This window comes from Lepisma saccharinum, chromosome 16 (genome assembly GCF_977018435.1).
Source record: "Lepisma saccharinum chromosome 16, izLepSacc3.1, whole genome shotgun sequence".
In the NCBI taxonomy this organism is placed as follows: Eukaryota; Metazoa; Arthropoda; class Insecta; order Zygentoma; family Lepismatidae; genus Lepisma; species Lepisma saccharinum.
Window position 1 is genome coordinate 21,329,681 of NC_139244.1, and position 23,826 is coordinate 21,353,506.

The window sequence follows — 23,826 nt, forward strand, 5'->3', positions numbered from 1 at the left end:
ACAATGATTTTACCCCCACCCCGTGCTTGCTGGTAAGGAAGAGCCATTTCACCCTCCTTGCCGGTCCCGCAACATACGAGAGAAACATACTACAGGGTGAGGCAAAAGTCAGGTTACATAGGTGATCTTGTTCGAGGCCGTGTCGAATGGCCACAACTGTCGCCAGACCTAACACCCCTGGATTTTTATTTGTAGGAATACGTACGTGTACGTGTACGTCCATCGTGTACGCTAATAAAATTACGAGCTTGGACCACCTCAAAGAAAGGATTACAGGCACCATCTCCCAGATCACCACCTCCACACTAGCAGACGTGTTACGCAGCTGAGAGCATCGAATTGAAGCATCATGCATTCGAGCAGATGATGCATATATTGAACATGTGCCTCGTTTTGTTCTTTACGTCCCTCACATATCCTGGCCTCTCTAAGTACAGACCAAATTTTTGCTGGCAATATTATATCAATATGTATCCAAAATTTTTACGTTTGAGGGTGTAGGTTCGTATTTAGGGGAATATAATGGTAAATTTAGAGTCAAATGGCAATACATTGGCCTTTGTGAAAACGTTTAGGGAAGTGTTAGGTGCTTGCGGATAATCCACACTGAAAGTCATTCCTGCTTGAGCTCAAATAACGGGCTCTAATGTAATATTACCTTGCAGGGGTGAAGGCAAGTCATCTGAGAGTCCCACTAAGCATTAGCTCTTGGACTTGATTACAAGGCGACGACAAGCCCTCTATACTCTATCATGGAGTATATTTCGCCTTTCTTCCACTTTAGGGTAATCGGAAAGATGAGGACGAATGGTGATAACATGAAACGGATGAAAGGACAATCACACATGGACAGCTCACAAGTCTCACGGAGGATTATTCTGGGTGTGGGTCCAGTCCGAAGTGTCATCCCCTACATCCCAGAAGACAGGAAAGTTTGCAAGGGGAGAGAGAAAGACGAGATAAGAAGGACCCGATAGAGAATGAGAGAAAGAAAGAGAATTAAAGAAGATAAAACCCAGAGAGGGAAGGAAAGTAGAACGCGAAGAGAAATAAGGACGCAAGAGGCAGAGAAAGAAATAGCAATACTGAACTAAGACGGATACTGGAGAGAAAGAGAGATTGACAGAGGGAAAGCCCGGGTTCGATACCTGGTGGAGGCACATAGTGGTTCGGATCCTACTTTAAACTGTAGATCCTGTCCCGATTAGCCTTGCTGTGCATAAAGTGGACTTAAAACACCAACTCAAACAAACAGAGGAAAAGTTAAGAGAGAAGAGAAATATTGAGACGAGGGCCAGGGAACGAAGGAGAAATAATCAAGGATCAAGGAAGACGAACACACACACACACACACACACACACACACACACACAGAGCGAGAGAGAGAGAGAGAGAGAGATAGAGAGAGAGAGAGAAAAGGTTGAAAGAGAAGAAAAATATTGACGTGAGACAGAGAAAGAAACAATACGCGAGCAAAATAAACACCCCTCCTCTCCAACACGCAAAGAGAGAGCTAGAGAAGTTGAACGAGATAGAAATAAAGAGGTGGGAGACAGAAAAATATAAATAAACAAGAGAGAAAAGATAAATAAAGAAGCGAAACTGAGAGAAAGAAAGAAAAGCAAGAGAATGAGAGAGGGAGAATAAAGAAGAAACTGAGACAGAAAACGTTAGGGGGTGGGGGATGACAAGCTAGGATATAATTAAGTGAAGAAGAAGAATTAACCACGAGCAAGGAAACACAGGGGAGAAGGTTGGAATAAGTAGGCAACATTTCCTTATTCCAGGAAGGTTTTGGTGACACACCTTGGCCTTTCTTGTAAGTGCCAGTGTAATGGAGTTTATGACAATCTTGCCTCCCTCCCCAAATTATATGAATTGAATTGGTGTTTCAAATCCACTTTATGCACGTATTGGCTAATCGGGACTAGGCTTACAGTGTAAAGTGGGATCCCAAATTATATGAAGTTTGCCCTCGTTTCCTACAATTAACGCGTGCTGAATTGGATATTATTTTTACTGTGTATAGTACTTGTGGAAGAGATTAATACCTTCTAATTGGAACGGCGAGTTTTGCGTTGCAAATCCAATTATCCAACCAGACTCTTTCGTTGGTCGCCGATTACCATAAATATGCAGTACCCACGAAGCATTCTTTTTCCCTGCACGATAAGCCCATAAATTAAATTCCCGTGCGAATTGTCAACAACGGGCGAGACAAATATCGCATACCGCCGGCAGAAAGCCATTGTTGGGAGGGGGCAATTAGTCACCAGCAGAGGTTCATTCATTGTTGCGTGTACACGGCGGGAGGAAGTTGTCAGTGCGTCGCTAATGAGAAATGCTACATGGATCTTCTGTATCTGAAGCTTACGGGTTGAGCCAGCTCACCTGCCGACGTCCGTTCTGTTTATTTATAGGTAAATTCCGCACTTTATCCAATCTGGCCTTACGTTCGAGCGGCTCCCATTTTTAAATGGTTCTCGCCCCTCTCCCCCCCCTACCTATCTCTCTGTCTCTCTCGCACAACAAGATGCGCGCGCAGGCAAGGTTCTATGTTCATAGCGGCGTGATCATCAGTCTTAACCCGGCTTTAGACGAAAGCATTTCCTTTAGCATTTTCTCTAGCATAAATGTTATGTAAAAGCTTCCAAAAATCTTATACCAGATAGTACTGTACACGCAAGCATTTCATGTAACTTTTCGGCTAGCTTTTGCGATTACAATGTATAACATATACAGCATGAAAGGCACGTCGAGTTACACCATATATGGCGAGTGCGGGGTGTTTGCAATTGAAAAAACTAAAATATTATTCCATACGTGCACAGTAAACGTTTGTAAAGTATATATTTAATCACTGCCATGCTTCTCTACCTAAAACCATTTAATACGAAGCGTAATTCCTCTCGGTTGAATAATTATCGTGTTTTGAAAATGTGAAGTGATACGTTATTTACATCTCACGCGGCCGCCATTACAACTGCGCTCGTGATCTAGAGGTCGCTTCTGATTGGTTAAGCTACGAAAAATGCTACGGAAATAGGACGGATCCTATCCTTGTGAAATGCCATGAAATATTCCATGGCATCTGAAATGTCATAAGATTTCTCGCTTTACACGGTAGCATTTTGGTCATGGAACAAATGTTAAGAAAAATCCTAAGGAAAATGCTTTCGTGTAAATGGGGATCGATACTATTTCCGTAGCATAACCAATCACAAGCGACCTCTAGATCACGAGCGTAGTTGTAATGGCGGCCGCGCGAGATGTAAACAATGTATCACTTCACATTTTAAAAAGCTGATAATTATTCAACCGAGAGGAATAACGGTTCATATAAAACAATATTAGGTACAAAACAATAGCGTTCCATAAATATATACTTTACAACATTTACTGTGCACCTATGAAAGAATATTTTAGTTGTTTCAATTGTAAACATACTGCACTCAGCATAGATGGTGTAACTCGACGTGTCTTTCGTGCTGTATATGTTATACACTGTAATCGCAAAAGCTTACCGAAATTTTACGTGAAATGCTTCCATCTGCTATAAGATTTTTGGAAGCATTTACGTAGCATTTATGCGGGCCTTATGCCTGAATTACACGAGGCCAGATACCTAGCTGGATTTTCCAGTTGGACTTGTACTACAGGGTGCCCCACAAAAAAAAACAGGAAATTTGTTTGAGCTCATTTAATGTGACTGTACCTTTGTTACACTTTGCCATATTCAATTCAAATGTTCAAAATGCTTCCCATGGGCTGTTGCACAACGCCGTAGACTGTGTAACCAACTTGCAGTGGCATTCTGGATAGTGTCAATCGGAATATTGCTCCAAGCTTCTGTCAACACAGTTTTTAAGCAGTCAGTGTCTGTGATTTTTCTCCCCTGTATTTGAACTTGGTATAACAGTAGATCCCATATGCAAAAATCCATAACGTTAAGATCTGGACTTTTTGACGGCCAGTCGTTAGGTTCTATAAAGTCAGGAGTATTGGCTCTGAGCCATGCCAAGTGTCCCTGGCTCTATGGGCCTTTGCTCCGTCCTGTTGCCACGTCCATTCACTCCGTCCATTACTCTGTTTACGTCGTGGAACATTTGGATGCACATTTCATCTCTATACACAACGTGGTTTACTGTTTCTTTCTTTCTTCTGTACCTTGGTAGATCTTCTTGCCCAGCAGCGACGCCTCCAATAAACCGCAACTCTGTTTTGCCATGCCAGGAGACCGCACCGTAGCACATGATTGATGGCTGTTGCTTATCAATTTCCACCAGCAGATCATTCTCTGAAAAGGTTGTTCAACCTGAACAGCAGGACAAATGCGCTCATTTTGCCGGTTCAAAGGTGCATGAAGACTGAAACTCGTTTCATCCGAAAACCATATTAGTTTCCACTTCTCCACTGAGAAAAAAGTCTGGTTGGCTGCAACAAATTCTAGTTACAGCAACCAAATCCCTTGTTTGTTATACGCGAGCAAAACGTGAAGGTTCAGAGTACAAAATTATTTGATTGACTTAATCTTGTTCATCCAACCAAATCATTTGTTTGTTGTATCTAATTGGGTCCAGTTCTCTGAACAAGATGCTTGGTACCATCAACCAAATCAACTTGTTGGCAGTAAAGGTTATTTTGTTGGAATTATTATTATTAAAAATATTAAAAAGCGTGAAATCTTGGCGACAGGGGGGGATTTCCCCCCACAAACAATTTTGTCCTGCAAAAATCCAATTGGTAAAGGAACTGGTTTGTTAGTTTATGAATACCTGATGTGTATGTTTGTGTGTATATACACATATGTAGATAATAATACACACATACTTATACATATCGGGTATTTATAAAGTAGCAAACCATTTCCTATACCAACTGAATTTTCGTAGGTCAAAATTGTTGGTGGGTTGAAATTCCCCCATCCCCCTGGATTTTACACTCTGCTTTTTAACATAAACTATGACTATATATAAACACACACACACACACACACACACATATATATATATATATAGATCATAATAATTCTCTCACACACATATGTATTCGTGTGAATTAAGTTTTCCCCCTCCTTCACCAGTCTTCAATGATTTATTTCCATCCTGAAGTAAAGTAATTCCCTGTTAATTACAGCGTCATGCTAGTGCAAAGGGGGCATGGATGGCCCCCATATATTTCCTTTTTATCTTCGAAAGTGGAGATGTGATCAGAACCATGCTGGAGCTTCCTTTACACCCCCAGTGATATGAGGGTGGATGTGTGCCATAGCTGCTTGTACTAGGACAGATCAAAAAATTTCCTCCCAAAATCACATATCCTGATAACCAAAACCAGGTGTCCTGTATGGTAGTCAGACATCCTACAGACTGGACCAACATGTTAAACAAGACCACCGGTTACAATGGACATAGGAAATCTATACTTAATGCTCTGTATTTAACTAAAAAAATGGAACTTTATTTTTGAGACACTGCCTTTTGAATGTTGCAAAGACAGATTGCAATTTCATTATATTTTTTGCATTATGTTTCGTAAAGGCATATTCACCATAGCTACAAAATCTATATGGTATATTCCATTTCTTCAAACTGACATTATAGACAACAAATAATACCTTAAAGTATTATTAACCCTACAACACTAGCACGTTCCCATATTACAGTGTAACCTAGAACACTAGCATGTTCCCATATTACAGTGTAACTAGCACTACATAAATTTTACTTACATGAAGCAATCTATTTTCAACACAACCTCTACATCATGAAAACAGTGTGATGATTCCTTTTGAAAATCAACTTTTGTATATTCCTTATATTGGGGTTTTATTTTTCATTTTTAAAAGTATAAACATGATTTTATTAATTCTAGTTTTTGGACTTCTAACCACTGTTAACTAGAATGAATAAATCACCACTGATTAGCTACAAAGAAGAATGGTTTTATTAAACATATAATATTTTAAAAGAATGTCTTGATTGTCAAGCCAATATGTACATTAAGAATGAAGGTGAAAAGTTCAAACAATGAAAATTAAACAAAAAATATTCATAACACTGTAAATAAGGAACGAATGCAATATTGTAATCCTGCAAGAAAATAGTGCATGCTTCTAAACTTTTTTTCAAAATCTAACTATCCAAGTCGAATTTACGAATGTCAAAATTATGTGAAAGATTTTTCTCGTTTTACTAGAGCCACGCAAAATTAACATACATTGTAAAACATAACACACAAAATCAAGATGATCAGCACTTACCTTCTTCTTATTGCAATCATGTTGTCTAATGACTAATATTCTATTCTATTCTATATGTCTGACAGACTAGTCGAGGCACTGCTAGGTTGAGGGACGTGTATCTGAGAGGTAGGGAAGGGAATTGAGGGAACACCAGATGTAAATTTTACGTACACTAGTGTTCTAGGGTTAAACCATTCGATATATGGAAAAAATATATAAATCAGCCCTATTGTTGTGTTCAAAGATAAAATGCAGATCACCCTTTGTCACACAGGCAGAGTGGTGAGATTGTTTGCAATGGAAAGAGCGAACATGTGGTCGGAAGTTATTAAATGTTAGCAAGGTGGGTGGTTTTGGTTATTTTTGCGTGAACTTGTGCTTGTTGATATTTCATGATGCGTTTTGGAGTAGCAGTAGTCAAGTAGTTGCGAAGCACATGACAAAGTGTCATCAGCTCACAGACCTATCACATCACACACAATACATACACAATGGTGTCTCGCATAATGAACGCAATCCATTCCAGGACAGCATGTATTAAGTGGCACACTGTGTTAAACCAGTTTACTACAGGAATCATTTTAGTCTGTTCCCAAGCCAGGTTCAAGACCTGGAAACATCATAAAAAAACTAGTAGAGGAAATACAGAACACACCACCAAGGCAAGAATGTTGAAAATGCTATGAATTTACCAAAATATAAGTTGTAGAAAATACAGTATGTACTGTACAATAGTTCTAGCCTGTGTGCACACGTTTGTTATGCGGGATGTTCACTGTGTGAGCAACCTCTGTATTTTTAACATGAATCGTAATATTCAATGAATGATAGAGAGAAAGGGTAAACATGTATGAATACTTCTTTAATGATATGAAGTTTCTCAATATATTTAAAGTTGGATTTTCTTCCACCATTACACTACTCCAGTGCACAAGTATACAAAAAAATCAGGCGCGTGCCCAGGATTTTCGTAAGGGGGGGGGTTATGAATCCAATACATTTTCCAGTTCACAGGTCAAATTTCTTGTAATAAATTAGATAATTAATATACTTGGATTTTACCCCAATGAACGCAATCAATGTATTTGCTATGGATGCTTCATGTTTTTATTGCATCATATAAAAGCACCTGCTTGAATATTTCCAAATTATTAATATTTTATATTTAATTGCTCAAATATAATTTTTAAACAAAAAATATGTACACTCAACATTGTAACAACATTAAAGAGATTAAGACTACTTGATGTCTTAAAGACAGTAATAAATAAGGTACCATAGTTCAACAATTTAAATTCTGAAATTTAGGCATCGAGGTATCTGTGCGAGTTCTGACAATATGTCATCACAAGTAACTTTTATATCCCGGTGAATGTTCAGAGCAGCTAACCCATTTAATCTTTCTTCGCAAATGGTATTTCGAAGATAGGTCTTCAACGTCTCAAAGTTGAGAATGATTTATCATTTGATGTTGTTACCGGGATTGTACATAATATGCGCAAACGTGTGTTTACCCAGGGAAATATTACTTCACTGCATATATCAATTGCTTCAAGAGCATTTACTGGACGTGTTTGCATTGCTGCAAGATGACGATACCACAGTTTCATTTCAGTGTTAGCGTCGTCGCCTTGTAATCAAGGTGTTCCAGGTTCAATACCCACCCGGTGGAGGCTAATAGTGGTTCGGATCTCACTTTAAACTTTAGGCCCAGTCCCTATTAGCCTTACTGTGCATAAAGTGGATTTAAAACATCAATTCAATCAACATTGTACTTGTTGTGGAGATGTATTTGCTAAATATTGTGTACATTTTTGGCATTGTATTATTATATTATTGGTCAAAACATTTGTTTGACAGTCGATAAACAAATACGAACCCCTTCAGTAATTAACATTTTCTACTACAGTGTCATTAATGTGTCATATTCATTTTCATATTAGGTCTATGAAGAGGAATTGTGTATAATGTTAACGTTATGGAACTGCGAAACCAACTGTTGAAGGGGCCACTCCCCCCTTCCCCTCCGAAGCCCAGTACCGCACCACAGGATCTGTCACTGAGCCCGAAAAAATCTTGCCAGACAGTGCTCGAAATAGAAATTCGTAGCCGAAAAGGGAGGGGATATTTGATCGATTTTGGAAATACGATGGGGTACATCCTTGTATGGATCAACATGGAGACAATACAGTAGGTGGAGGATGCTCAATATGAAAATTATTCTAATTGGGGGTATGATTTGTGAAACTTTCTTAACTGGAGGCAGCATCCCCTACTTCGACCACTGATGCCAGAAAAGATGCTTTCAGAAAATGAATTTATTACTGCACACGTATATTACTTATTGTATTTGTTGCGTTTGTATAAGAGAAATATTCAGAAGATTTGTAAGGAATATTTACAGTTAATAGGATGGCTATCTAGTCTATCCCGTGTCGTAATACAAATTTGATCCCTTTCCTACAAAATAATAAAACTGATTTTATAATGTGGTTGCATACATATACACTGTATAGCAGCACCAAGCTTTCTGGGACCTCGGAAAATACGTGAACCACAGGCTTCCCTGTGACTTTAACTAGCGACACTAGTGCCACTGCTCCGACGCCAGGGTTTCAAATGCCTTGGTGGATCTATAAGATAGTAATATCGTTTTTGGAGGGTTCGTGAACAAAACAAAAAGTAAATGATTGTAAAGTCCATTTTATATTCAGATACGTTAATCGGGACTGGACTTAAAGTTTAAATCGGGATACGTACCACTGTGCAATGCACCTTCACAGGGGATCAAACCCAGGACCTCTTTGATTACACCACCATCGGTGAGGCCCCTGAAATCATTGAGGGAACTTGTTCATCTTCATGTTCTCTCGCCCTGCGAAAGTTTATTGGTGATATAGGGTGACATCCTACACACGTCTTCCAGACATACACACGCGGGCACCCCCCTTCCCTGCACACACACGATTGTATGCTTACAGCACATGCTGTGCCCTCCCAGAAAAACAATTCTAAATCCGTCTATGGATATATCTGCTATCAAATAATGAACGTCACTTACCTCGACAGTTCCTTGACATAATGTTGCAACAAGGTTTGCAATATCTTCTGTTATGCCTTCTTGTTGAATATCAAGAGTCTGAAAGTTCGCACGTTTCACTCTCGCAATTCGGATGGAATTCCTCTGAACTTAAATCGACCTTTTCTGACGTTCTATTTGTGGAAGGTGAAGCTTCAACTTCCATTTTTTGTTTCTTTTGGAAATAATCTAATACGTATTTCTCCTCTTTTCTCTATCCATCTTTAGTTCCACGTCAAAAGTCTATTACACACGCAGAAACGTAACACACAACACAACCACTTCAACTTGCTACCTTGCAGACTGCAACTCGCTACAACCCCAGAGAACACCAGGACTTGGGACAAAGATACCGGGCGGTCGAATGTCTGAAACATGCATCCAACTTGGTCCAGCTCAAATTACGTCACCAGTGTTGACAGCAACCAGTAGTGTCAGTAGTGTTGGCAACTGCTAAATTATTTACGCACAAATTCAAGTGAGATCTTTCACACATGTTACAAGAAAATTCAATAAACTGAAGGCTGGAAATTGGTTGAGAAAAAAATATCTAATTTGTAAAGAGCACAAGAGTAAAACGTATAATATTTTGGCATATTAATTGCTTTTATTTTGTTTATGAAACTGACTGGGCCAGTTGCGCTATATAACGCATCCCTTCCTCCCTCCCGGCATGCTATTGTACAAAACATCGCTTGCCTCCTTCATAAAACCATGCCTCGCTACTGCCTGCAACAATTATTATTATTATTATAATTATTGATATTTTGAAATAAATATGCATCCAGGTGCGAAATACATTTTGACTTACTTTGCCTACTAATTGTAGTGATTCAAATCTCACAGAACTTTGCTCTGCTGGCATAAATGGTATAAGAAGGGGAAAGAAAGAAAAGGGAAGTTAGCAGCACTGTCGTAACAGGAAAGGGAGGGTCATTCTCCTAAGAGGGTCATCGTGGGTGGGAGGAGGGATTCCTTCAGTTCGCATTCCAAGGGTTGCGGCTCTTTTCTTGGCCATACTGAGAAGGAAATTCTACTTCCTTTTCAGTGACTAAGGAATGAATGAATGCTTGTGCATTGCTGTAACTCAACTTCAATATTATCAAAAGTAATTGAAGAAGCAAATACATTTCTCATTGCCAAATGTAAACATTTTACAATATTGGCGATTTATGAAATAAAATGTATTTCTGCTTTGAATTTTTTTAAATGACGAAACCAATGGGGGGGGTTTTAACCCCCACCAACCCCCCCCTGGGCACGCCACTGAAAAAAATATTAACGCAGGGGGATTTAATGTTACAGCAGTTGCACTAAATTGCTGTAAAAAGTAGTCGAACTACAATTAAAAAAAACATGTTAATATTATATCATCATTGATATATGCATGAGAAATAATAAAGGCACATATTAGTGTTCCAAAATGTCTGCGAAACTTGCATGCATTTTAGAAACTTCTTTTACACGTGTGAGCACAAGCAGTTAAATAGGTGCCACAATGCTTAAAAAAACATACCACACAAGCAATTTAAGAGTACCAAAATTATTCTTGCACATGTAGCAATTAAACATATTGATGTGGAACAATAATATTTTTATTAGGAATAATCAAGTATCATGAATTGTTTGTGTTCATACCCACACATACACTACATATTAAAACTTTTTTGTTCACATATAAAAAGTTCTTCTGTATTAGATTTCTGGAGACATTCAAAGGATGAAGTACAACAGTTGTTAACATAAATATTGATTCAATGTTCCATATCCTCCTTAATCGAAACATGTCTGGTTAATTTTTCAGCTGGCAATCCATCAAAATAGGAATTAAAAAAAATCCTCGACTGTTTGAAACAGATAGTGCTCTCCAGTGGATTCACGGAAGGTGTTATTTGCTAAGAAAGAAAGAAAAATATAATAAATAACAGAGTTAGCTGGTTGGTTGGTTCATCAGATCAATTAGAATTATAAAATTCTATGACCATCAAACATGTTGAAAAACATTCTGAACTTACAGGTAAAGAAATATTTGCTGCAGAATGTATTGTCAAAATTACATTCTGTAAAGTATAGACAGTGGTTCGAATCCCAGTTAGGGCTAGTCCCAGTTAGTCCATGTGGAATTTGCAACTTTTTTTGTATTTCTTTAACCAAAACCGTTTTCAAATTATCCTCTTCCGCTTGTATGTGCAGTGGATGTACGAGTGTTGCTCGGCAAATTAACCATGATTATTACATTGATTTTTTTTCTCTTGCACCCTGAGTGTTTTTAAGCTGGGTTTTCACCTGGTGGTTGCAGTGTTTGTCAGCAGTTTGTTTGGCATGTTGTTTCAATTTTGTTCCTTGAATGTCTCATTGTCTAAAACAAAGAATAAACACATTTGGGGAAAATTTGCTTGGGAATACTTATATATCACACTCAGAGTCAGCGATTAGGGGGGGGGCAGTTGCCCCCCTTTCCATCACTTTTGCCCCCGCACTATGCTAAACCTTATCCATACTGTCTTTGACCCCCCAGTTGCCCCCCCTGGTTTTGCAACCCAATTGCCGCCACTGATCACACTGTACATATTGCTTGCATTGTAGCTTCTTTCTTATAAATTACAGTTATTACAAGCAAATGAACATATTTCTTGTCATAAAGTTTGGAGACAACACACACACACACATTCTGTGTGAGACTCTTACATTGCAATAAATGTGTTAATGCTTGCAATTACAAAGTTTCAAAGTTGTAAGAAGGAAGGTTGAATAATACTTAAAATGCAATATTTTACATTTTCTAAAAGTGAACACGATTTGTGCAATACCATCCATGAGAGGGAAATTAAAGTTTCTCTCTCTCTCTCTCTCTCTTTGTCCACTGTACAACTATTCATGAATATTTATGTAATTGCCTGGGGGCATCAAAATGTTTTGCCTGTTGAGGTATAATTTGTTTAATAATGGAAAGATTGAAACATTGATCATACATATAGTTTGCTTGTAATGTCCTCTACTCAGAGTTACACTTACACATAGTTCCCATCTCATTCGATGCATCTGAGCAAGCATTCTACCTGGGCCTCAAAAGAAGTTTGGAAAAATTCTACAGAACGCTCCCTGTCCCACCGTTTACCAATGTCATAACATTATGAAACTATTACATCATAAAAATATAGTCAGGAAATAGCAATGGAAATACTGTATACACCAGCAAAAAATAAGAAAATGAAGCTCCTGGGAAAGATAGATGTGTGTAGCACCCAAATAACAAGAAACCAAATCAACAACAGAAAAGCATAAATGTTTGATTTGTACAAAGTATTGAGCAGTTTAAATTGTTTATAAATCTTTCAACTTATTTGCTTACAAATAAATTAGATAAGTGCTGACTAATATACGTACATCCCAGTTTCTGCTGTAGCACTGCCTAATGCTCCAGGTATTGTGGCAATGCTTTAGCACCTCTGGACATGGTTCATTGCTTTGGCCAGCCAGGACTACCTGTTTTATTGGTTGTCTATAAGATACACAGAAAACAAGGAAATATTAATTTACAGATTCCACTCCAATACATTTCTGAACTTCAGTAATGATACAAATAAATTTAAAATATTTTATTTTTGGCTAAGCTCATAATTCCATTGATTCCTGTCATATTAATTCTTAAGTATTTCTCAGCAATTTAAATAAAGCTAAATATATGCTAGAATGAATGAAAGTTTTTAAGCAGGCTAATCGAGAATACACAGGAGTAGGTTAAGTGATTAGGCTTAGCCTTCCCCCTCTCCCCAAATTACTTTTATTCATTTATAAATGTATGATTTTATTATGATTTGATTCACACATTTCAAGCACAAATTATGCAGCTCCATTGTACAAGAAACATACCATTTCGGAATACATTCTAACTACCATAACTCCATAAGTTTAAAACTTCTGACATCACCTTTATGTAGTATATGTGTATGTGTTTGTGTGTGTGGGGGGGGGGGGGTACAACAAATTGTCAAACTTGACTAGCTACTTTCACAATTTAACTGCTTAACATACTAATCATAGGGATTTTTCACAGATTATATATATATATATTTGTAAAAGTTACACTGAACCTAACAACCAGAGCAAACAAGTGTGATTGTTCATGCAAACCATAAGTAACTACATTACTTATGAACAAAAACTGAACCTGTATCCAAGTTCCTAACCTAATCATCATTATGATTAAGAAATAAATCTTTTGTCGTGAAGACCAAAGGAAATAACACTTTCGGGCCAAAGTGTTTTTTAAATTATTCTTTTTTACAATTTATCCCTTACAATTGCATTTGTATCCGAACGTGTATACATGTTTGTAATACCAGTGACTTTCATCTATTGCCCCCCCCCCCCAAATGGAAGAAATACAGAAACTGCTATTCACATAATTTTGTGCCTTGCATTTGATGCCTTTCTTTACACTCCTGGCAACCCTGCGCTACCAGGTATTATCGTTGCTTCAGCTGTGTTCATGTCGCTTACTTCTGATTTTAATTCGGTGCTAAGATCACGGACGGAAGGAGGTAGTACATCAACCATTTTTGTTGCAAAAACTTGGAAATATCCGAGTAGGCACAGGGAACATAATGGCATACTATCACGATGCACCATTTTCATGCGCACAAGATTAAAATACTTATTTTGTGGAAAATTGATCAGTAAAAGAATAAAAATGCAATAAAAATTTCAAAACTTCATTCCACGCTGTTTGACCTTTTTAACATAACAATGTGTTTAACCCTCTGAACCCTCTCAAGAAAATGAAATATTTCTTGCATGTTCCCTTGCTTTTAGCCTGCAGAAATGAGTTATTGTGAAGAAAAGTACACCTGTTAATTTAACATGAAGCAGAACAGCCTGAAAGTTTCATGCAAGTGAATGTAGCACCCAACACGACATATCACAACAGCAGTTACAATATTACATTGTTACATTAGGAGGGTTAGGATGGGGCTGATAGCAATTTTCGATGTGTTCTTTAGCTATTTGAGTGAGCACACAACCGGTTTTTACTCATAAAAACTGGCGAAACAACTTCGCCATGGCAAGTTGTTACTTACACTGGCCATATTTTGGGATTAAATGTCTCAGCTACATGTGTTTTCCGCATGTTTGAACCAATTTTATATTACATAAATGGTCGAAATCTGTCGTTTAAAAGAAAACACAAAGTAATTCTCGACGGAGTACAGTGAGACAACGGACCCCATAATGTAAAAAGATGCAATATACGATAGAAACCAACACGGTACACGTTGCACTGCTACGCCAGTAATTAGCTTACAATCAAAAGGTAAATTGTTATAAAAATTATATTAACTGTTGTGAAAATGCCTGGCCCAGATCATCTAACCCGAGGATCGAACACAGGTCGAACGTATGGTAGTCAAGATCCTATATTGACTGAGCTATTGTGCCTGTGTTAACGTAAAACACGCTTGCACAACTTGTAATGTATTGTAGCTATTTTATATTCAGCATGATCAGATATTACATATTTTCTACGTGTATAAGAATTACAAATTAAGATACGAGACAAAACCACCTCAAAATTTTGCATTGAACTTCTACGCCTGTATTTATATATTTCTATGATTTACATTTCCTACTTAACATATTTAACATAAATAATGTTACACTTACCAGCAAATGTACGTATTAGTGTTTCAAATCTCCACGACTTTAAGGTACTCGAAGCGTACGGGTTCGCAGATCCGCCATGTTTGCTCTTGTCACACTTGCCAGTACGAGTATCACGTTGTTTTTGTTCACGGAACAAAATATTTCTTTCGATGTAATGGGCAATGTTTCAATGGACAAAACTAACGTCAAACTCATATGTTTGTTAAGAGAACTCAACCAAATGGTTAATGTGAACAGTCACTCTGTAGGTGAAACAAAACCTTGTTTGACCGTAAGAAATTTTGTGGAACCAAATATATTTTGTATCTCGAACTAATCCTTTCTCTCCGTGTCGTTTCCTTCGAAACGTATCAGAGACTCACATTTTCGTTCATGTGCTACCTGATGTGCTTCAGTAAGAACATTGAATTTTTATTCTCCTATAGCACCTTCAAACCCGATTCTTTAATAATGCGAAACACTGAACCCTTTGATACGTTTAGTTCTCGGCAAATTTCACGCTGACTGGAATGTCTTCTGTTTTGTCTTGGTGGTGTCACAGTAAAGTCCAAAACAGACCGTTTGGTAAGCGTATGAATTTTTTTTTGGTCATGCCAGTTCCACGCTTACGAACTTTTGCAGCAGGTGATCCTTCATTTATAAGTACAGCCACAACATCGGAAAACTGATATTTACTTATAGAACTAGAAAACTCTGGCAAAATGTCTTTGCATTTCGTCAATCCCCACGTTGCATGTTCTTTCTTGAAGAGGACAGTCACCTCGCTTTGGATATTTGTTAACTGCGCCATCCTGGAATGAAAAAACCGAAAAAAGGAAATTACACATTCACATTACAAATAATCTTCACAGTGAAACATTAAAACAACAAAATAACACGTATAAAATACAAATAATTATAAATTTCAAGTTTTTTGGGGGATCACCTGTAGTTGTGTAGTACTTGCTCACTTGCTAGTTTTCACCTCACACGATTCTTACCGTACTTGTCGGTATACTTTTGTTTCTACAAAGCACAGCGCAGAGCAGACAACCTAAAAATATGTACGAGCCATTTGAAGAGAAATGTCGCAGAAGAATAGCTACCGCTGTTATTGTTTAAAATTAAAATAAATAGAAAAGCATGGGCTGGAAATTGGCTCGAAAGATAATATGGCAATCAAGGTACACTCAATAAGCTTTTTATTGAACTCGGATATGTACATTCATTCATGAGATTCACAGGATTCATTCATAAAAAATATTTTGTTGAATTAAATATGTCAAACATTTAACAAAGACAACAAACACTTGGAAACCGCAGGAAAAAAACTGTTTTCTTGGCCAAACTCACACATATCTTCACGTGACCTAACTTTCACTTTGATTGGCTGTCCCATAGAATCTAGCAGAGAACGCCAATTCCAACTAGAACACGGTCTAGTCGTCAAAACCTGTCTAGCAGCCAATATTTCCAGCCAAGTAGCTAGTCCAACGCCAACTAGCGCATTCCTACTGGAAATCCAGTTCCGCGTGATTCGGCCTTTACACTCTTAATACGATTCAGTCAAAAATTAAATACAAATTAATCTTTTTTGACGTAATCGAGCGACAACCAGCATGTAGCCATTACTTTCGGACTATTACCTGTATCCTTCTACAGAGACGTTTTGGAGTTCTAGGAATAATTTATGCCATAATAGCAATTGGATTCCTGTCATTACCTTAACATTGGAGCAGTGCTGTTCCATGAAAATTATTTTTCACCTAACTCACTATTGTTTGCATGAAAAACCGTTAGTTTAGCACCATAGAGCAGTATGTGTCTTTTATCTGCTTCACACGTTTCACAAATATAAATGCGACACTATAATCAGAATAAAATTAGGAATTTAGATACAATTTACTGCGAGAAGTAACTGAAACAAGTATTTGAATATGAGGAAATAACATGTGGATATACGGATGCAGTTAATTTTGACTACATAATTTATAACAGTGCAAGAACCTGTTTTATGTAACGAAGATGTGCTCAAAGGGGGGCTTTTGGGTGTCCCAACCTCCAAGAACTATGAACTTGTCAGAAATTCGTACCGATTTTCTTCTGGGCAATGTCCCTTAATATTGTAGTGGAGTTGAGTTTTGTTACTCTTGAAATAACGTTATTGCTTACTGCCAATGTGAGTTGTCAGGATTTGAAAGAAGTCACATTGCTGCAAGATTACGTTCCATAATAACCGACCAATCGTTTCGTAAAACGTGGTATTACCCACAGCTGTATTTTGATGTAAATGTTTCTAAGGTAAAAATGCGACGCCACGATCGGGTGCTTTTATTATTTTCAATAATATTACAAATGCACACGGTATTACTTTTTGACCCATCCCAACATTTAGTTCCATCCTAGCTTCAGGGGAAGAAGAAAGCATACCACTCCAACCTTTTTCCTTCGTCTGGCTCAAAGAATTACACTATTGTGAGTATATACAGTAGCACACCCAGGATAATTTCTGTTCAGTTTAACCCCCTGCTTTTTTTTTACATTTAATTCTTAAGTGTTTTTGTTTCTTTTTTCGTTACATTGTTAATTTTTTCCTCATGTTATCATTGTTCCGCATTTTGTTTCTTTCAAAACAATTTTAATTCGCGTTTCGCTTTGAATTGTTAATTTAGCGAGAGTGGAATTCACTCGGAAGCAAAGCCGGCGGTCACTTTGTTTTAATTAAAATAATATCTCTCCGCCGCTCAGCTGTTTTTGTAACTCGCGCCACGTTGCTTCTTCAATTACACTTCGCTTCGTGTTATGTTCTCTTTGGTTCCCTTGCCCCGAAAGCCACTAAATTTCGACCTCCTCTGTGCACAAAGGCTATGAATGGATGTGATATCATGCAACTGTTCTTTGCTTGTGTGATGTATTTATGGAAACGTGTTGTAATTGCGATAAACTATGTGGTGGTGTTTGCAGGGGACGCAAAAGGGAATCCCTCCTCTTGATACTTCCACCCTAACCCGATGCTTCCCAAATTGTTATTCTGAGGGCGTTATTATCGGGTGAACTACAAAGTACTCTGTGAAGGGGATATATAGCAATGTCAGTTGGATGAATACATAGCGGCTTTCGTACACCGGTATAACTTTCGTTTCTGTTGTTCTATTTATGTTTATTTTACGTTGCTTTTCTGAATTTAGATGAAATTTTGATGCCATACCCAGCATTCGAACTTGGGATGTCACGGTATCCAGTGACATGTCAAAAATCAACGTTCGATATTAATCAATTTGTTTATTTAATCATATTATGGTTTAAATGTAAAGTGTGAAGTTTGGTTCATGTTATCTGCATATTTGCAATGCATATGTGGTAAAATTGGTATCCGAGCCAGACATCGGAAGTTGGGAGATGGGTTTTTCTGAGTGACAGCCGAACTGTCAAATCGGCAAAGTACATGGCATATTTGCACCAAAGCGGCTCGTCACGAAGAAAGGATGGACTTATTTTCGTCAGGACCAACAGAGGATTCGCCGCGGGAGGGCAAACTACTTTTCACGGATGACCAGGATTGTCAGATGGAGCCCAAATTAGCAAGAACCGAAGACACGCCCTGTGACTGCGTTTCGAGACAATGAGCCGGGGTCATTTCCATCTCTTCGGAAACCCAAGCCAAGCCATCCTAACGTTCTACCAACGGACAATTTTGAATCTGATATAAATCTGCAGGACTTCGAGTTCACCACACAGTTTTATCCGGATTTTGTAGAGAGAGCATCTCCGTGTTACACTCCCGCGTGACTGCTGTTTTGTCTCCGTGGACTTTGTTCTTTTTGCGTATCGTGAGCGAGTTACCGATAGTGAGTTTACCAGTGTGTGCTTTATTCTGTGAAACATTTCGCGGTGGTTTGTTTTTACCAAATGTGAACTACCATAAAGATGGGCGGCTAAAAAGATAGACAAAGGGAGCTGTCGCCTTTCCCGATGCCTGCAACGATGCACCACCACCATTCGGTGAAGCCAGCCGACACCAAAGAAGGCACCAAAGCCGACACGACCGACGCTCAACGCCGCGAAGCCAACCATTGCCCGACGGCCAGAAGGACGATTCCAGTTCAACGTCCAACAGAAGCCCGGTACCAGAGAGAGAGAGAGAGAGAGAGAGAGAGAGAGAGAGAGAGAGAAGGATGATTCCAGATCAACGGCTAACTGAAGCCCAAATAGAGAAAGAGAGAGAGAGAGATGATTCCAGGACGACGTTTGATTGATGCCCGACACACAGGAGAGATTCCGGACCGACGCGTAAGAACGTACACCCGACGCTTGTGAGAAGAGAGACACGCAACGTTTTATGAAAGTGAAAGTGCCCAATATCGTTGCAACCATCCTTCGCCGCGTTCGACGTCGAAGAACTTTTTCTCCGCAAAAGAACCCTGTGCAAATCTCCGCATCCAGGAAAGATCCCACGATGTAGCAGAGTCTGGTAGAGTATTCTTCAGATGATATATGTCCATGTACGCATGTATTGTTTGTATCATCGCCGTACCATAAAAGCCGAAGTCTCACCGATTTGCAAAGTGACTCAGCAACCCCGAACCTAACTTCCGTGTCTGATATTTTTGAGTAATGTTATGTAAATGGTCATTTTATGTTCATATGTAATAATTTGATTGTCTGCATTCAGAGTTAGAAGCTCCATTCCATTACGTTAATTTTCCGTGTAAATTGTCAAAGTGTGCTCCATTTTTGTGATAACCGACCGCCCCGTTGCGTCAATTAGCTTGTCAATAGTTGACCGATTAGTCTTTTTAATTTGTTGAAAGCGTATTTTATACTGCAAAGTCGTGCGAGTGTAGTATTTTTTATTGCATAGTGGTTTTTGTTGTAATTTTTGCTCGCGCCGACGATTGATTTGTGTATTCCGGCAGCTGGAGCCGATTAAGTTTCGCATCACTATGTATGGTGTAATTGTTCTCAATGGACGAGAGAGGCTTGTGTGTATTACCCCCCGTCCGAGAAACTTGGTAAATGTCGTGCTTACGACTTGATGCGTACGTTCATTCGAACGAAAGTTTAACTACGCCGACCCAATTGTTTTAGATAATTGCTTTCCGAGGGCTGGCGCATATTTGATTTAAAAGAGCACAGGAGCGGGCAGACTAATGACCTAAATTCACATAAAGGTTCAAACAAAAAGGAAATGGTATGTTGATTAGACCCATGATTTTTTGCATATTCCCATGTAAAAATTCCCCAGAAGTGAGCATGAGAGAGAGAGAGTGAGAATGAGTGAGGGGGCGCTGTAAACCGTTTGTTGGTTCTAATATTTTTTTGTTGATACAATATATTCATATTTTTACCATTCGTCAGCGTTATCATTTGAGGTTGTTCAGGTATCTGGTAAAATGCTATTAGTGTATTATTATTGTTCGAGTCGACATAACTAAGATAAACCAAAATGTGTAACATTTCAAGGTATTTCATCTGCGCCTCGCATTAGTACGACAATTAACGACCGTCTCAGTACCGAACTAAATAAACCTGGACCGTGAGTAAAATCACACGACCGGTTTCCCGTACCAATAATGACGTCTGGCCCCGTGCCGGGGTATGAAAGATACGTCATTCCGGGGACAGGGAGTGGACCTTTTTACAGGGACATCTGATTTCGTAGCCCTTTACGTTAACCACTCTGCCAGAGATCATGACAATATAACTTTTGTTTGTTTGTAATTCGCAATACACTGAGTTGGCAGTGTTTAACATGTTGAAGGAACTATGAAAGAGAAACAAGTAATGAAGTACACTCAACGGTAATAAAAATAGGACACTTAGATCCTGAAAAAGTCGCTTTCCTCCAGGGCGTTATTTGTGTTGCGTAACTCCACGGCGATAAGTGGAGTTTAATAGCAAATTTTCAATTCCAACTTCTACCACCGCCGTGACTGTACATAGTAAATTTTGATAAATTCATGCGTAAGTGTGCACAAGTTTGGGGAGCTTTGGCTGCTTAAACACTTTTCCCCTACACACATTGAGAAGTCTTACAAGAATCCTCCCCATTTGACAGTGTTCCAAATCCGACATTGGCAAACTTCTCTAGTGTTTGGGTAATAGCAGAGTCTTCGAACTGAAACTAGAATAGGTAACCAAGAAACCCCCTCCTCTTTGAAGTTTTCCACCCATGATCTCTATTGATCTGCATTTCTAAGTTCTTTACCAACCATGGAAATGAAGTCCCTTCCGTAAGTTCTGTCATAATTACTTTTTATTGTTTAGCAAGAATTTGCCTATACCCACTGTAGGGCCTCCCCGATAGCGCAGTGGCAGCGTCGTCGCCTTGTAATCAAGTGGTCCCGGGTTCGATACCTGGTGGAGGCACAAGTGGTTCGGATCCCACTTTTAAACTGTAGGTCCAGTCCCGATTAGCACTGTGCATAAAGTGGACCAATCAATCAAAACCTATACCCACTGCACGCAAAGAGCAATACGAGATTGTCAGAGTTTCTCCATTCAGAACTACTACTATATACAAGATTAACTCCATATCTTAACTGGTTCTTTAACCAGGTATGAATAACCCGTGGCTCTACAGTCCTTGAAGGGCCTAAGCCTATCTCCTGACTGCAAGTTTCCCTCCCACAATTTTACCTAGAGGTGTGGAGATCTTCAACCGATAATGGGGTGACGTGGGGTCAGCACGTCGAGCCCTCGGCCGTTATAGGAGATTTCCGAAACCGGGTTACGCTGCTCACTCGTAGCTCCCCAATTTCCTCACGATGGTGGGTTGCCACTGGTCTTATACACAGGTCGACAACTCAGAGATTGAACCCAGGCGGAGTCGAACCCATGCCGTCCCGCAGTCGGAGTCCAAAGCACATCGCCTTAGACCGGACGGCCACGGAGGAGGACTTTAACCAGGTATGCCCCAAAGAAAATAAAAATAAGTTGGGTTCGGGGAGCATCGCGTGAAAGTTTCGAGTAGTTTAGCAGCAGCCAACAGATGTCTCTGGCTCTGGCATCTTGCTCTCAACTATGGAATATATGCTTCCACCGTCGCGTTGCAGCTCTGGTTGTCGCAAGAAGTGAGTGGGTAGAGCTAGTTACAGTGCAAACTAGTTTCATCTAGATAAAAGCAGCTGTAGATACTTTTGCATATATGTAAAGTGAAAGCTCTTACTTTGTAGTTCTTCATGAGAACGCTAATCAGTCATTGGGGGAACCGGTCAGGGAAAGCGTGCTGCACTCTAACTGAAAATAGTTCCGCATTTCGACACAGTTGGCACCAGTGCAATACTTATACTTCGATAATGGAGTACATGAGAATTGTAGTCTTATCCCCTCTACTATCTATAGTTATCTGGTGCACCCTACTAGAACTAGTATTTGAGCATCACGGCATAGTCTGCGTTATGCGATATGTGGAATCATAGTTTCATCTCAACGACATTCCCAGAGTTGCAAGGTCACCCGATTGGTGCTCCTGGGTGAGGCATCGTGTAAGAACATGTTCTTCGTGAGTGTTGAGTATTCTCTTTGGGCCAGCACCTCTCAAACGCATTTGTTTTAAGTCCGTGCAGGTACGTACTTTAAAAGTTTGTCCACAACTTCAGTACTCATAGAGAAGACAGGTAGGGGACAAGCGACAATGTTTCTTTCCTTGTCTGTCTACCAGAGCACCAGCACATGAGCGAACTCCTTTTAAAAATGTAATTTTTCTTACTTAACACCGCTTCCCTGTTGTTAGGTCGTTGACCCGTCCTTTATCGTGACGTGTCAATGGTAATCATCATGCAAAGCTAATTTGACATCCATTGCCTGGTGCTTTAAACTGTACTTATTCTAGGGCCTCCCCCATGGCGCAGTGGTACCGTCATTGCCTTGTAATCAAGGGGTCCCGGGTTCGATACCCGGTGGAGGCACAAGTGGTTCGGATCCCACTTTAAACTGTAGGTCCAGTCCCGATTAGCCTTACTGTGCATAAAGTGGACTTAAAACACCAAATCAAACCAAAACCAAACTGTACTTATTCTAAGTCATTCCAATATAGAATTCAAGCAAATATGGTCCCCTTTCAGAAAATAGAAATAGTCGTATAAGTGGAGCAAACATTAGCACAAAATTCCGGGGGGGGGGAGGCAGTGGAGTAGCTGTTAGTGCACCGGATTTGTAGTAAAATACCAACACTGTCGTAGGTTCGATCCCCAGCATTGTTCACCTGAAGACAAGAGAAAAGGTGGGCGTGAAGCATAGTGATAGGATAAGTATAGTTGGGCATGGGTGTTCTTTTGTGAGTGTCCCTTCATCGCTCATCCTCATCTTCGCGATTAACCAAAAGTGGCAGAAGAGCAAAGTTAACCAAATAAATAAATAATAGATAAATATAGTTTAAAACACTACGCAATGGATAAGGCGGAGAGGGGCGTTCTTTTCTTTACTTTATGCAATGGATAATGTCCAGTTATTATTACATGCTAATATGGAACCATTCTCAATAACATTCAGTCAATTATTAAATGGTAAAAACATGAATATGATGAAGAAATATACTCTCTCAGAGCGGGGCTCAAATCCGGAAGCTTTGGGAGGTGTTATCTTGAGTCAGCCACGAAGTGGATCCCTCGCAATACTCCCCAAATTTCCCCCGTACAAGTTGTCACAAGGGTCCCGTTTATAGTCATTTTGGCTCTAAATTCACCCTTATACCCTCCTAAATACAGACTTACACCGTCCCAGACGGAAAATTCTTGATAAACACCTGATCGCCAGTAATCTGTTTCTGCATCTATCTTGGTCACTTTTCTACCGCTCTGAGTTACTCGCGAAATTCAAGAATTTATATGAAAACACAGTGTGTCAAGTTGCCTCGCTT

The 23,826-nt window shown here is 39.2% G+C and overlaps 1 protein-coding gene and 1 long non-coding RNA gene across 6 annotated transcripts in view; one reads left to right on the forward strand and one right to left on the reverse strand.

Moving 5' to 3' along the window:
- Calx (sodium/calcium exchanger 3) overlaps positions 1-23,826 on the forward strand; it is a 647,992-nt gene that overhangs the window by 225,581 nt on the left and 398,585 nt on the right. The window lies entirely within an intron of this gene.
- On the reverse strand, positions 10,967-15,101 carry LOC145999973 (uncharacterized). Its single transcript, XR_014443448.1, has 3 exons — positions 14,988-15,101; positions 12,711-12,825; positions 10,967-11,218 (listed from the first exon to the last, which is right to left on the reverse strand). It is a non-coding gene; the product is annotated as an uncharacterized LOC145999973 (long non-coding RNA).